The 14075-nt window shown below is 43.9% G+C and overlaps 1 long non-coding RNA gene and 9 other non-coding genes across 12 annotated transcripts; all 10 read right to left on the bottom strand.

Moving 5' to 3' along the window:
* Positions 1-2716: 2716 nt before the first annotated feature.
* On the bottom strand, positions 2717-12175 carry LOC102386318. 3 transcript variants are annotated; one of them, XR_323121.3, is made up of 12 exons: positions 12055-12175; positions 11402-11438; positions 10460-10504; positions 9966-9994; positions 9102-9211; positions 8128-8153; positions 7630-7669; positions 7138-7161; positions 3673-3714; positions 3256-3287; positions 3014-3049; positions 2717-2827 (listed from the first exon to the last, which is right to left on the bottom strand). It is a non-coding gene; the product is annotated as an uncharacterized LOC102386318 (long non-coding RNA). The 3 variants fall into 3 exon arrangements; XR_003092611.1 differs by having other exon boundaries at positions 12037-12071; XR_001357540.2 differs by lacking the exon at positions 12055-12175 and adding an exon at positions 11903-12015.
* LOC112549247 lies at positions 3126-3201 on the bottom strand. Its single transcript, XR_003092624.1, has one exon. It is a non-coding gene; the product is annotated as a small nucleolar RNA SNORD47 (small nucleolar RNA).
* LOC112549240 lies at positions 3420-3500 on the bottom strand. Its single transcript, XR_003092618.1, has one exon. It is a non-coding gene; the product is annotated as a small nucleolar RNA snR60/Z15/Z230/Z193/J17 (small nucleolar RNA).
* LOC112549246 lies at positions 3786-3866 on the bottom strand. Its single transcript, XR_003092623.1, has one exon. It is a non-coding gene; the product is annotated as a small nucleolar RNA SNORD79 (small nucleolar RNA).
* Positions 7264-7326, bottom strand: LOC112549243. Its single transcript, XR_003092621.1, has one exon. It is a non-coding gene; the product is annotated as a small nucleolar RNA SNORD78 (small nucleolar RNA).
* Positions 7744-7808, bottom strand: LOC112549238. Its single transcript, XR_003092616.1, has one exon. It is a non-coding gene; the product is annotated as a small nucleolar RNA SNORD44 (small nucleolar RNA).
* LOC112549241 lies at positions 9460-9546 on the bottom strand. The gene has a single exon (XR_003092619.1). It is a non-coding gene; the product is annotated as a small nucleolar RNA snR60/Z15/Z230/Z193/J17 (small nucleolar RNA).
* On the bottom strand, positions 10070-10152 carry LOC112549239. The gene has a single exon (XR_003092617.1). It is a non-coding gene; the product is annotated as a small nucleolar RNA snR60/Z15/Z230/Z193/J17 (small nucleolar RNA).
* On the bottom strand, positions 11513-11579 carry LOC112549244. The gene has a single exon (XR_003092622.1). It is a non-coding gene; the product is annotated as a small nucleolar RNA SNORD75 (small nucleolar RNA).
* Positions 12176-12550: 375 nt separating the features above from the next.
* LOC112549248 lies at positions 12551-12628 on the bottom strand. Its single transcript, XR_003092625.1, has one exon. It is a non-coding gene; the product is annotated as a small nucleolar RNA SNORD74 (small nucleolar RNA).
* Between the last annotated feature and the right edge of the window lie 1447 nt (positions 12629-14075).

The raw sequence follows: 14075 nt of genomic DNA, 5'->3' as shown, positions 1-14075 counted from the left end.
GTCATCAAGCTTTTGGGGTTTTTTTTCCATGTCTAAGCAGCCAGAGAACCTCAACAGCTCTCGGTCCCAGTTGCACCACAACTGCAGGACTCTCAGCCCAGGGAAAAGTACAGCAGCTGTGGCCTCCCACATATGCAAATTAAAGCGGAATAGAAACCAGCTCTAAAGGTATTAGACACCCCCTGCTTAGTGCTCTTAATTGGTTTCTAAAAAACCAAGCATTAAGCAGAATAGCATTAAGTAAAACCTGCTGGCAGCTGTACAATGCCTGTGAGCATTATAACAAAACTCACTGTGCTAAGTGGAATTGGGTATCAATGTAAAATGAGTGTTATAGCAAAATAGTGCTAAGCAAAACAGCATTAAGCAGCAGATGCCTGCACACATATTGGAGCAGTAACTTCATAGCTGGTTGGAACTTTTAAAGGTTCCATGTGCAGTCAGTCTAGTGTGGAGGAGAGGGCAGGGGCATTTAGCTTGCTTGAGAGCAGCATGTGATTAACACATACTGAACCAAACTCAGTAAGCTTACATCCAGTGTCATGGCCATACCACTCTTCCTGCCACTTGTTTTGGGTGCTCTGAGAAGGCAGAGGACCGTCATAATTAGACAGATTTTTCCTTTAAAAAAAGGGGGTAATGCATGTTTGTGTATATGCATGCTTGCAGAACCTCCCTCTGGATTTTAAGAGACTTCCACAAAGGGGAACTGTAGTGCTCTCATTTTAGGCCACATCTCTTATCCTCACAATCTCTGAACGGAGCTAATTCTTGGTAACTAGTGTAAAATCAGCACACTCAGATTGGTTCTAGCTGAACTTTATCAGCTCAACCCCGTTAGCCATTTTTCTGTAGGAGATGCCCTTATCTTACAGCCAGAGTCACCCAGGTTTTACATTCTCTCTTTTTGCTGAGGTTAACAATAATGGAATGGTGGACTTGGGAAAAATGAAGGCTTTGTCTCCCCTCCACAGCCTCTGAGGGTGTGGGTAGGTCTAACTGTACTCAGACCTTAGCAGACTTGTACACCTGGCATTCTTGCATCTTATTACCTATGCTAGCTTTGTTAAAGCCAGGTCAGGTTTGCTAACGGGTGCTGCAGTCAGACTCGTGGTATGGCTACACAGCCATCTTGAAGAATAAATGACTCCAACTTCTGCTTTAACAGGACTGTCTGTATGAGCAAGAGTTGTGTGGTATTGTGGATATTTACCCTGTAGAGAGGATTCAGAGGAGAAAGGAGTAGATTATTTTCAATTCCCTTGGGGTAGCTAGTGTAATAGACTTGATCTAAACCCCAAAGTCAGTACAAGGCTTGGACTGAATCAGGCCCAGTTAAGATCACTATTAATGTCACTCCATGACACTCTAAGGTGATGAAAGCTTTTTAACAGATGAGTTTTGACATTAATTTTTCTAAGCAATGTATTTAAGCATAATGCTTGTTGAGAGACCACAGAGTTGAACATCAACTTTTCAGCAGCTCACAGCAGCCTGGAGTCAGTATTGGAAAACAATATCCTGTGTTGATTTTAATATTTAAGATGGTATAAAAAAAGTCAGAAGTTCAGAAGACAGGTTCCAGGAGGAGTCTTTGGCAAATCTTTGCAATGAGAGCTCTTGCCACAAACTGATAGGATACTGAAACAAGAAAATCTTTAATAACCTGATTATTTTAAATGATAAATGAGCCTCACAGGATTAAGCTTGTCAGAAATGACAGAAGCTGGAGTTTGGAGATCCCTTGGGGACCTCAATGAAGCAATATTTTAAAAACCTTCAGAATACAACTGGACCAGCAATGTATGTATGCATGCATGCATGCATGAACGCATGCACAGGTCAGTCACATCTTATGCAGGGGTTATGTTCTAAAGTCAGTGGGTAAGGTGAAAAAAAATTGCATATAGTGAAATCATGTTACCATGCCAGCCATGACTGCCTCTGCCTCCAAAGTCTCCCACTGCTGCAGCAGAGCTGTGCTCAGAGCTGTGCGGCTGGCAGCACAGCATGGGGTGCTGGTGGGGATGGCTGCATGGATTGTCCATGATCAATAAGTTGTCATCAAAAGATGACCCCTCATGTTATCAGGGGAAGAAAAACAAGGAAAAAAAAAAAAACAAAACAAAAAAAAAAACAAAAAAACCACACACAAAACTGTCTCTACAACTGCCACACCATGGCTAAGCATGCCTGCTTGCCCTCCCACAGCTGGATCACTTAGGAGGCCGTCACCCAACTCCTCCTCCCACTTAACAGGTTGAATTGCCTGGCTCAGGGGGAAGTGGACTTGCGCTTCAGACCTAGAGGACCCAGTTTCTTTGCCTGGATCTAGCCAGGAGGGCTAAATTACCATGTTTAGTGGTCCTAATTAAATTTAAGATGTCATCTGTTGCTTGAGCCAGTAAATGCTACTGCCTCAGAGACAGCTGCCACTAGCCCAGAAACTCAGAATTCACTTGTTCCCCTTTTCTGAGAGAAGAGCTTCTCACTATGCAAATGTTCATGTCTCAGCAAATCAGATCCACCTTCAAGAGAAGGAAGGAAAATATGCATTGAGTGCATAATTGGTAAGGCTAATTGGGACAACTGGAACCCCCAACACATTTTGTTGTTTCTCTTTAACCGATCTGGGAACAGAAGCTACTCAGTCTAGTTTTATATCATTTAAAACTATTCTTTACCAGACACTTGAAATAGTCATCATACAAGGCAATTTCATACAACAATATTTATTGATTAGAAATCCACAATCCACAGGGGTCTGACATTTCTTTGCGTGCATGTCTTGTACTAGAAATCTGCCAAAAGCTCATAGCTCCTTACCCTGTCAAGCAAAATACAGACTGTTACACACTGCAGTAACAAATTGAAGTATAACAGTTCTTAAAAGGAATAGCTCAGACCTTAGATTTTCATCTCTTATCAGAGAGAGAGTTCAAGCTAAGGTTGTAATCATCTTTGTCCATTCCAGCAAAAGGATCTGTTTGTAGTGATTCAAAGTAATACTCACCTTCCAAATTCCTGTTCTTCCACTGCTGTCTTGTGCCTAGGAGATGCAAGGGAAATAAGTGAGCGCAAGTCAAAAGCATGGCATCTAGAAGTTATAGCACAAGCAATAACGCAACCTCAGAAACAGTGGAACGAAAATGTGTAATATCACTGGAATTCATTTGGCAGAATCTGATTTCATCAGTGGTTACAAGTGCAGCCCCAGCAGCATTATAATACAATACAGAAGAATTGTGATCTTACCAGTTTGTCTTTAGGCAGATCAGAGTCCTTGCCTAGAAAAAAAAAAGGGCCACAACCTGTCAAAATACCATCCTAAAACAGATAAAAAATGTACAGATTCAGCTGTTAACATAAAGAGATATAGATATATATAAGTTCTTTATCATCAGGATTCCCACTGTTGCCAGATACATCAGATAGAAGCGAAAGACAAATTATGTTCATCACTGTGCTTCTGCTGAACTATGTTATCATCATTGTTCTGGCTTAAAATTTTAATCTATTTGTGGCACTGTTTTAGTCATCCCCTTGGTCTGTATAAATATCAGGAATTAACAGAATCCTCATCAGAAAACGAGTGGTTTGAGGCCACAAGTAAGAGCCAAAAAGTGTGTCTAGAGCTCCGGAAGCAGCTTTCCATATTACGGTTTTGCTTACCTGAGGTAGGAGCATAGCTTTGCTTCAGAAACTGCTTTAATTCTGCAACATCATAAATTGCTGTTACAAACAGATTGTAGCCCACAGCACTCATTACAAATCAAGTTGAAACGTACTGTTTCAGTATCAAAGTCCTCCTCAGTCTCTTTCAGAGAGATTCCCATTGTTCAAAACAAAAATCATCATTAACAGTACATGCTTAGAGGAAGTTTATTGATGAAATGCTACTATTGGAAGGTTGGAATTGGGCTCCAATACAATATTTAAGAAGTAGGATATAAACTAGTCAAAACATGCAGGCAAGTTTTTAGTGAATCTTTCAGCAATGCAAGTAATGCAAGAAAGGTTACTCAACTAATTCCATAAAACCGAACATGAGGGGGAACTGTAAGATTTTTTTTTTTTACTTTAACCAGCATTTGTAATTATGTCTATCAGATAAGTGTTAAGTTGCCAACTATAAAATACATGAGGTCATGTCTGGTAATCCTTTCATTTTCAGCTAGAGGGGGGAAAAAAAAAACCCCAAAATATAAACTCAGTATACAGGGTAAGTGATTTAGAGCTAGATTTTTTTTATTTATTTATTTATTTATTTTTAAAGTAAGGCACAGCCTCAGTGCTATATTCTCAGAAACCTCTTCTGTCCACTACTCTTACATAAGTTTGGGTTTAAACTTGGCTCCCAACAGTTGATTCTGAAAAATAAGAGCTGGCTGCATTACATGATGCAGTGCAAGGTTCTAGCATAGACTATTTCAGTGGAAAATAGGACCCTAACTAACTCTTGTTGGAATCAAACGATACTACCCTAAGCAAAAAACAAGACAGACTGCCTTAGTGATCTCTCAGGAACAGGGCCCAGCTCTAAGACATTCAAATTTAAGTATCAAACTTCGCAGAGTGCTGACTCTTACTTGTTTCATAGTCACAATGTGAAGTTTTCAGACATTTATCTACTCTTAGTAAGGCTTTTTGCTGAGAAGCTGGAAGCCATCTCAGGTATGCAATTGTATAGGTTTAAACTACACTCCAGTTTAGTTTCAGTCAGATTCCTTCAAAACTTAAGAAAGCTTATCAAAGGGGGGGGGGGGAAGCGCTGAAATGCCCAAGCCCAACTTATTTTCCTCAATGAAGATTTGCATTGCTTACAATGGTTAATTGAAACCAATGGTATTTTTACCACCAACTGTATGGGAAGAGAAGTTGGGTCAATAACAAGCCTTTTTTAGCAATTAAACAAGCTACAAATCATATTTTTAAAGCTTGATAAATTTAAGTGTTTAGTGCTTAAAATGGACAAAAGCCATAAACATTTCAGACCATCTTAGGAGTGGTTAAGATCCTGCACTTCAGAGGCAAGTACCACATTTATTTGAATACAAGATGGTGTCATTTCCCCCCCCCCCAAAAAACAAATCAGTATGGGGGGGAAAGCTTCTCATGTTACATTTGCATACAAGGAAACCTCATCAAAACACATTGTCCATCATTATGTTATTAAAAGCAGCATGGGCTAAGTAATGAAAACCAACTATAAAAGTTGATTAAATGCAGCCAACATTGAGCATGACCAAAACATATGGCCCATATTGGGTAAACACACTCATGGGAACCTTTTTTGTTTGGCCCTTAAAGAAAACACAGGAAACTGGCACCAGGCCTGGAGGTACTGCAACACCAAGCCAGCACCAGGAGGGCCAGAGCTGACTGACACCTTCCCCTTGGCACCAAAAACGTTAAAAGTTCAAGACAACAAAATTGAGGCATAAGGAAATACAGATGACCCGAGTATAGAGCTACACAGTAGAGGGTGTGAATGCAAAAAGTTACATAAGCAGTATGCAGCCAACTATGGCCCTAGGGGCAAGCTAGTAGAAAGCCTACATAGCAAAGAAGTTACAAGAGACCCCACACAAGAATGCTGCATTTGAGTAGGAGGTGGTTTATAGACGCATACTAAAGTTGCAAATAAAAGATGCAGGAGGACCACAGTTCATCAAAAAGGCCAAGATGCTTATGGGAACCTGCCACTTTCTTTGTGTCTGGGGCCAAATTAGCTAAAGTAGTTCTGAATTCTACTGACTGAGCAGAGTTCAGTTGTGGTGCTACCACCAGCAAGTATCCCATCTCCCAGACCCTTCAGTGTAGCGCTTCAGGTACTCCTAAATCCATGGCAGGCATCCCATGTACAAATCCTAAGCCTCGAGGCCCTGGGAGTTCAGATACCTCCTAGCCTCACTTGCCCCTAGCCAAAAGGATGGAGGAGCAAGCTAAAGGGAAAGCCCAAAAGCAATTGCCCCCCCCATTGTAATGTGTAGCCAAGATCCTCTATTGCAGACTCTTGCAGGGATGCTGCTCCATCTGAATAAGATTACGGTAGTGCCAACTGTGCCCAGTGCTGACTTTTTAGTCATGGTGAGCCCCTACACTGAATATGCATCAACTTCACTCCCAAAGCTGACCTGCACTCTTCTTTCCTCGTTTCCAGTGATTCCCATTTCTCTGACAGACATTTAAGGCTGGTGAACATTACCAAACAGGGCCCCAAAAAGTTCATTCAGAATCCCTATTGACCCTCTCAGTCTGGCACACATGATCAGTGTGGCCCAGCCTTCCATAAGATGAGCCATGCCAGGTTCCTTTACACTCCATCTGCATATATATTTTTGGAGGATCCCAGGACTCATAACAAGAACACCCAGTTCAAGTCATGAAGGTGGGGGCTAATTAGCACATGGCTGGGGGGGGGCGCACGGGGGCACGGCAGCACATCTGGAGTGAGTGCGTGCGCGCACACACACACACACACACACACACACACACTAATGCTGAGCTGTGGGGTTACCATAGGTTGAAATGCTGTTGATTCTGCTGAGGCATAAACCAATGAGAACTATATGGTAAAATGCTGAGCCTTCTGGCTTTGAAGCAATATCATGCATAGCTTGTATTTTATATAAAAAGTGAGAGCAAAGGTAAGGGGGCTAACCTAACTATTCCCCCCCGCCAGATTTATTTTCCCCTACTGTAGCAGTGGGAAGGGGACAGATTCAAGGCAGGTCTCCAATAATTAAATTCTATACCTGGAAAATTGCATCAAATTGAGGGGGTCACCTTATATTAGAGTAAATCTAGCAGGAGGCTGTTAAAGCAGAGCAACAAGGTTTGGACCAACCAGTCAGAATTCACTATATGCTTCATGTAGGTTACATTTCAGATCTCTTCTACTCCAAGAGTCAGTTGAGTTTGATGGACCAGACAACTTTTAGGACAAAACCTCTCCCATTTCAAGTAGCCATGGTGCAAGAAAAATGTGATTTCAACGTTAAATGGAATGGAAAGGAACAGTATCACTGACGTTCATTTGTCAGAATCCAATTTAATCATTGGTTATCATGTTCTTACCATCCAAAGGTCTATCCACAAAGCTGAAGGAAAAAAAAAAAAAAAGCGCATCCTTACCCAAGTTCAGTCAAAGTTCAGGACCTTGAAGTAAAAACAACAAAAAAGTGTTAGCAGAAAAAAAAAGAAAAATACAGACAACACAAATCTGTGCTACTCCACTTATAGCTATTAAATGCTACAGGGTCCTTCAGTAATGAATAGTCTACATACTGATTTCAGGTCAGACATTTGACAACATCATTATAACCCTGCAGGAATCAAATTGCCAAATGCCTACAAAATTCCAAGATCTCCTAGAAAGTAAATCAAACTTCAGTGTCTAAAGGATATTAGAACACAAAATATTAAGTCCCTGGCAGTGCCTCAAATGATGTCTACAACAAGGTAGGAAAGCCCCAAAACATCCTTCTGAATTTCAGAGACTGGATTTTGCCAGAGTAAGCTTCTAGACTCCACAAGAAGGAACCATGACCTCAGAACTCCTCTTGTACATTACTCAGTTACATTATATTTAATAGCAGAACTAGAACAAAGCAAGACCAGACTTACTTTAGGTAGCAGCACTGTGCACATCCAAGTCACCCCAATCCTAGGATGAAATGAGCTATATTAGAACAAACCAGGAAACAAAACTAGAGCAGGGTAATTGAACCAGATGCCTGAAGTCAGGTAGAGCTAATTACAGACCTTCACTGTTAAGTCAGTCTATTTGCATCTCATCACACAGGCTGCCTGAACTAACATGGTCTAAACTAACATTGGTAGGGAAAAGGCCACATGCACAGTATTACTGTGAGCTGAAGAAAGCAAGTTTAAAATTTGCTACTTGTTCACATTGGGCCATATGTTACTAGTTGCCTCCCCTCCACCACCCCCTACATTTATAGAATTCATTGTGGAAAAGGCAGCAAATCAGCACCGATTTTTCCTGGAGGTCTGGCAACAGATTCCCTGTCAACCAGCACTCACTGTTGCTAGCTAGGGCCTCATCATAGAGGCCCATCTAGTTAGTTTGAAACTTCCATAAAATAGCTGAAATGCACTTACATCATTCTCAAGAGCCCTTTGGACACCTGCAAAGAGAAAGCCATTATCAGAACCAGCAAGAAGCATCTAGAATATTCAGGTCTCACAAAAACTGTATCAGTACTTAGTCACATTTATCCTCATTAGGATCAGAGACCTGATTCAACATCATCTACAGTAGAAACCCAGCCAGCTTTTTATTCTACCCCCTTTCTCCAGTCAAGCAGCTAGTATTTGTTATGGCAGTCTTCAATTAGGGACCTTCCATGAGTCCCAATGATTCACCTCATCCTAGAGTATATTTGCTATATAGATTTATCTGTAGTGATTAGCACCTAGGTCTAAGGGCCCAAATTAGTCTACCTTTGCTGTGTGTGGCTGTTCACACCCAAGTCATACTTGACTTACTGGGTATAGTGGTGTGTGGCACTTGGGGGCATATCAAGACATTCAGCAATACAGTACAGTAGCTCAGCTTATGGTTCTTTCCCTTTGAACTGGTGTACTCAATAGGACATACAAAATTAAAGGGAATGCTCTGGACAATCATCAGTGGAAGCAGAAAGCAGCGTCAAGGCTAGAGGTGTTCATCTGTGGACAAGGGGCCAGGCAACAAACAGAAACATCCAAGTTCAACCCAGCAGTGTAGACAGGCTCCCTACCGTCTGTATCAAATGATACTGCTCTACAAGCTCTCTTCTCCATCTTGCTTCTTTAATAATACACCTCTGTATTGCCAGTACCTCATTTGGTTTTCCAGCATTCCATTTTCTACTCTGTCTCCCATTTTTGGGCCAGTAACAACACACTTACTAGCACATGTTTGCTTTTTTCCAAGTTCCTCCCTCCACCCCCACAACATCCATCTGAAAATTTCCCCTTGGGCTTCCTATGGCCAAAGCAAAACTCAGGAGCAGTAGTAAAACGCATTGTCAACAAAGTCAGAGCAGACTAGTGTAACATTTATATTAGAAAGGGTTCCCTTGAGACATTACCTTCCTCTCAAGTGTGCCATCATCTGCTCCCTCTGCAGCAGGGTGAAAGCTGGAATTTCTCCTTTAGCACCAGACAGTTTGTAAGCCAGTGCCAATCCCTCCAACACATCCTGTAAAGCAAAGGACACTTTAGTGAGACAAGTATCACATCTGTGTTAGCTTCAACATCATCTTTTCTCTAGTTATGTGGATAGATTGCAGTTTTACTATAGTCTAATTAACATAAGCTATGATACTTAAATTGTTTTACACTCTATACTTCCTATACTATTAATGCTCAACCATTATGTATTGAGGTACACAGGTGTCCAAGATATTTATGGACACAAGAACCAACTGCCAGATTAGCAAACTATAGGAGGCTGCATCAGATAGGAGCGAAAGACAGTATAGCATGTTCATCACAGGCCATCTGCTGAACTATGTTATCATCATGTTGAGCCTCCACAGGGTATGGGAAGGAAGGGTAAAAGGGAACTACTCCCTCCTCTTCCCCACTCAACCCCCCCCCCAAAAAAGGGGGGGGGGGGGGGGAGGAAAAAGGAGACAGGGCCAAATGCAGCAAATTCAAGAAACAAACCAAGTTTGCTTGGAATTTTCAAGAGCCCTGAAGACTTAGGCAGTATAAAGGTGCCTGTTGTTAATTCTAAGAGTTTAGTTTTACTATACACTTTTAATATGCCACTTCAAGCAGCCCTTTTAACCAAGGAAACAGTAGCATCCCTTCTGTATTCATTTCTTTCCCTTCTTCCTGTGAATCCACATAGTAAAAAAAAAAAAAAAAGCGCAGTACTGTAGGTGTTGCAGAGGTCACCAAAAATGGTATTCCACAAGGAGAAAGGAATATTACTGTTCAAGACTTACCTTTCATTATCAGGATTCATTCCCATAGCCTAGAAAGGAAGAGAAAATTAGACCCATTACATTTTAGCATTATTAACATCTACCAGAAGGATGGTAGAATTAGTCAGATACATCAGATAGGAGCGAAAGACAAAGCAGTACTCATCATTGTACATTCTGCTGAACTATGTTATCATCATTGTATCTGTATTTGTAAGACTGCTTGAGTTGCTACTCAAATAAGGAGCTGTTTTAATGTAATCTACCCAAAAGAGTTTTGAATGACTTAAAATGCTCTAGAAAAGTTTGTCTGACCAAAGACAACTATCCCATCAGCCACTGCAAGGTGTCAAAATTGTCCTAGTACATTAAATTAGTTAAGAATTAAAAAGCATTCCCGTCCCACTTCTCATGAGTCTTGCCATTACATTGCCTCAGCTCTATGTAGGAAGAACCCCCCTCCCCCAAACATATTCCATTTTTCCCCCGGAAAAAAAGTTGCTGTTTTTTCTTACCATGGAACCTCTCTTCCACAGGCTTGTAACTGGCTCAATCAAATCCTAAGGAAATAAAATGAAGTTGTAAAACAGATGCAGAAAAATCAACAGACTAGCATTCCCTGATAGTACTGTGCCTCAGCTCAAAGTTAAGGTGGTAAGAGCTCTCATCATGCTCTTGGTCAAGAGTAGCAAATAAGTGTCATCATTGTGGCACAGAAGAAATTAGCATTCTTAGTTGCTGGAACACTGTTAGTCTACTAGCCTGATCAAAGACCAGTGGTGCCTAACATCCCCCTCCCCAGAGTAGTACAGATCTGGACATGGGGGGAGGGGAGAAGGAGGAGAGGCAGGCAGAGCAGGGGGGAAAAAGAGTGGGCAGTAAAAAGCAGCCCAGCCCTGATCCAGACATGCAGGGAGACCAGCAGGGTGGACAGTGGGCATAGGGGCAAGGAGAAGCCCCACCCCAATTCCACAGCACAGCTATGGCCCCTACAGCCAGGGCTAGACTCAACCACATGGAGCTTCTCCTGCTGCCAGTTTTTCTGACCTGTGGGGTCCCATGGACTGGACTGTCATGGCTCTGCAGGCAAGAGGTTGAGCACTCCTGATATAAGCCATTATCTAAATCAGTGGTTTCCAACCCGTTTTTTGTTTTTTCTTTGCTGCAACCCTAAATTGGCCACCAACAGGACATCCCAACCTGGTGCTGCAGGGGCTGCTGGGAGCAGAATAGCAGGAGCCCAGGGCAGGGAAGTCATTGCCCCCTTTGTGCACAGCAGCCCAGCCCCACCCACCCCTCCCAGGCCAAGCACATGGGTATGCATGTGCATGCAGGCCCCCCCCATGACCCTGATTTGGGTTGCATCCCAAGGTAGGGAGCCAATGATCTAAATGTAGGTTTCCAAGTAACTTTGCTCCAGATACAGCATACAGAAAAATAAGACAAACCATCTTTACCTTAAGAAATGTCATCAGGACTCTAGGTTTCCTGGGCCTGCAAATGAAACCAAATAAAGTTTCAGACATTTAAGTTCCATATCTTTGGCAAGGACGATAAGCACTGAATGAAGCCTCAGGGCAGAGTTGTCAGAAATCACTTCTGTCCACTACTCTTATGCTCAAAGCATCATAGGCTGTCCATTTTCATAACAGTCTTATTTCAGCCCCTTCAGACACACTGCTGGTGTCACTATCTTTATAAGGATGAGCTAGCACACCCCAAATCAAGCCACTACTTAACCCAACTCTCCAAAAAGTTTGAGTAGTTAAAAATGGAGGAGGAAATGATCACTTCAAATCCCATAAGGCTGATTAAAGTTCTATGAAGCAATCCATGTACAGCCACTAAGATCATGTGATAAACTTGGTTATATAAAACACAGGGAAAGAATGGCACTCCTCACACAACAATTACTACCGGTATGGACATTTAGAGCCAAGAACCATACAAATAATTACCAGGTAGGTTACAGAGCAATCCCAGCCTTACATCTGGAAATCAGCAAGTACTCCAGGCAGCTAGAAGCGTTCCCCCCTGCAGTAGCTTTTTTTTTTATTTATTTATTTATTTTTTTTGTTATTAAGCCTCATACTTAAAATGCAGTTCCAACCTGTTTTCCAGCCAATGAAAAAAGAATGCCAAGTCATCTCAAGTCTTCTGAAAGAACAGGAAAGCAGTGTTAGTAGTCCAACATTTCTTTGCTCTCAGAAAAAGCTTTATTCCTAAAAGCAAAACATGCAAAAAAAAAAAAGATTCTCATCCTAAAACTTGTCTGGTAAGAAGTGAAAGAAAACCACTCCAGGGTTCTCCATTCCTAATATACATGAACAGGTTTCCCTGTAGTGTCTTATAAATACACTTAACCTTTTCTGTAAGCCTGCTCCCCAGCATGTAAAGTGCCTGTTAATACCAACTACAAGGCCTTCTGTAACAAGACAAATCCAGCCTAGCAGCATGGCTTAGATGATCACAGAGTTACCTTTATACAAAACTACACCTGCATAAGGGCATCCTGTATAAGTCCTGCAATAAAATAGTTTTACTCTAGACCACGTGAATTACAGCCATAACAGCTACGCCACTGACCCATGGTCAATACATCCCCATGTCCAGCTCAGAGATGTTGGTATTCATCACCCTCTCAGATGTCCCTACCAACAGAGTTTTCATCACATGCAGGTACATGGGAAGCAAATTCAACCAAGAGGCGATGCTAACACTAAAAAGCAAGCATAAGTCTAACATGCTGGTTGTTACTACAACAAAACCCTTCCTAAGGAAGGAGACCAAGTCGCAATTCAATGCTCAGCAATCCTTCTCAACCCCATGCTCATGCAGTGTTTTTAAGTGGAAGGTCCTCAGCTGTAACATGCCTTCTCCACCAGGCACCTTCTACCTAGGTGCATGAAGTAACTTACTAGTTCTCTTCTCCACAACCAGTTCCTGCCTCTAGCCCCACAACTCCCGACTGCAAAAGCTGCTGGAGGGGTACGTGCTGCTTCAGTCAACTCATTGTATAATGCTGGATTAGTCACTGGATATCAAAGCAACAAGGCAGGACCACAAAGCCAAGTCACGCCCTTCTCCACCCACCCGCTGGTGGAACTCAGCAGTCCGAGGCTTCCTCTAGTCTAGGGCAAAGGTTTGCAATACGGCTTGCAGGCCAGATACAGCCTGCAGAGGGGCTCTGTCCAGCCTGTAGTGGACCCCTCAGTCCTGTTTGGCCCATGGCACATCCTGCCACCCCAGGCACACAGCAGGGCAGGGGCAGCACCACAGCTAGACTGCATTCCTAAGCAGCCAAGGAAGTGGCTGCTCTCCCCAGACTTGTGGTACTGACAGGGACCCACGTGCACAGCCTCAAGTCCAGCGCACCCCATAACTGCTCTGGACCACCTGCCCATGCTGAGCGGTGGTGGCAGCCTGGCAGAAGCTGCTGCTTGGAAATGCCCCCTCCTCACCAAGACCTTTCTGGCTGCAGCTGCCCAGGGCCAGCACCCCGGCTACCCTGCAGCTCCTCTCCACTGCCTTCCTGTGGGGCAGCCTGGAGGCAGTGGCCACAGGGATGGAGGAGCCACAGGGCAGACAAGGCAGGCCTTGGGTAGCTGTAGCAAGAACGCCCCAGCAGCAGTGTGGGGAAGGGCCACTTCTCCCCTATGCCCAGCAGCAGCTTCTACCCAGCAATGCTCAGCGTGGGTGGGACAGACCCGGGGTCGGTGCTGGAGGGAGGAGCCGCAGCCCACGTGGGCTCCGGGCTGGCCAGGGGCAGTGCTGACTGCTGCGTGCACGGCCTGCGGGCCCAGGTCACTGCTCAGCCCTGCTGCAGGGAGAGCCTGGCACCGTAGCGCTGAGCAGGCAGCACGGGGCACAAGCCAGCTCAGGCCCCCTGCCAGCGCCACGAGGCGGGGCGATACCGCCCGCGTCCCGAGCGCCGCGCTCCCCCAGGCAGAGCCCAGCGCCCGCCGCGCAGGGGGGCTCCCAGGGACTGCATCCCCCAGCGAGCACCGCGCCGCGGGGGAACACCGACGCGGCAGCCGGCGGCGCGGTGCACTCTGGGAGCTGTAGTGCACCACAGCGGGACTCCCGCGTGGCCACGGGTCCGGGCTCGGGGCGGCCTAGAGCCACGCGCCC

The sequence above is a fragment of the Alligator sinensis genome, unplaced genomic scaffold (assembly GCF_000455745.1).
Source record: "Alligator sinensis unplaced genomic scaffold, ASM45574v1 scaffold31_1, whole genome shotgun sequence".
Taxonomy (NCBI): domain Eukaryota; kingdom Metazoa; phylum Chordata; order Crocodylia; family Alligatoridae; genus Alligator; species Alligator sinensis.
This window is presented reverse-complemented; position numbering and strand designations above follow the sequence as displayed.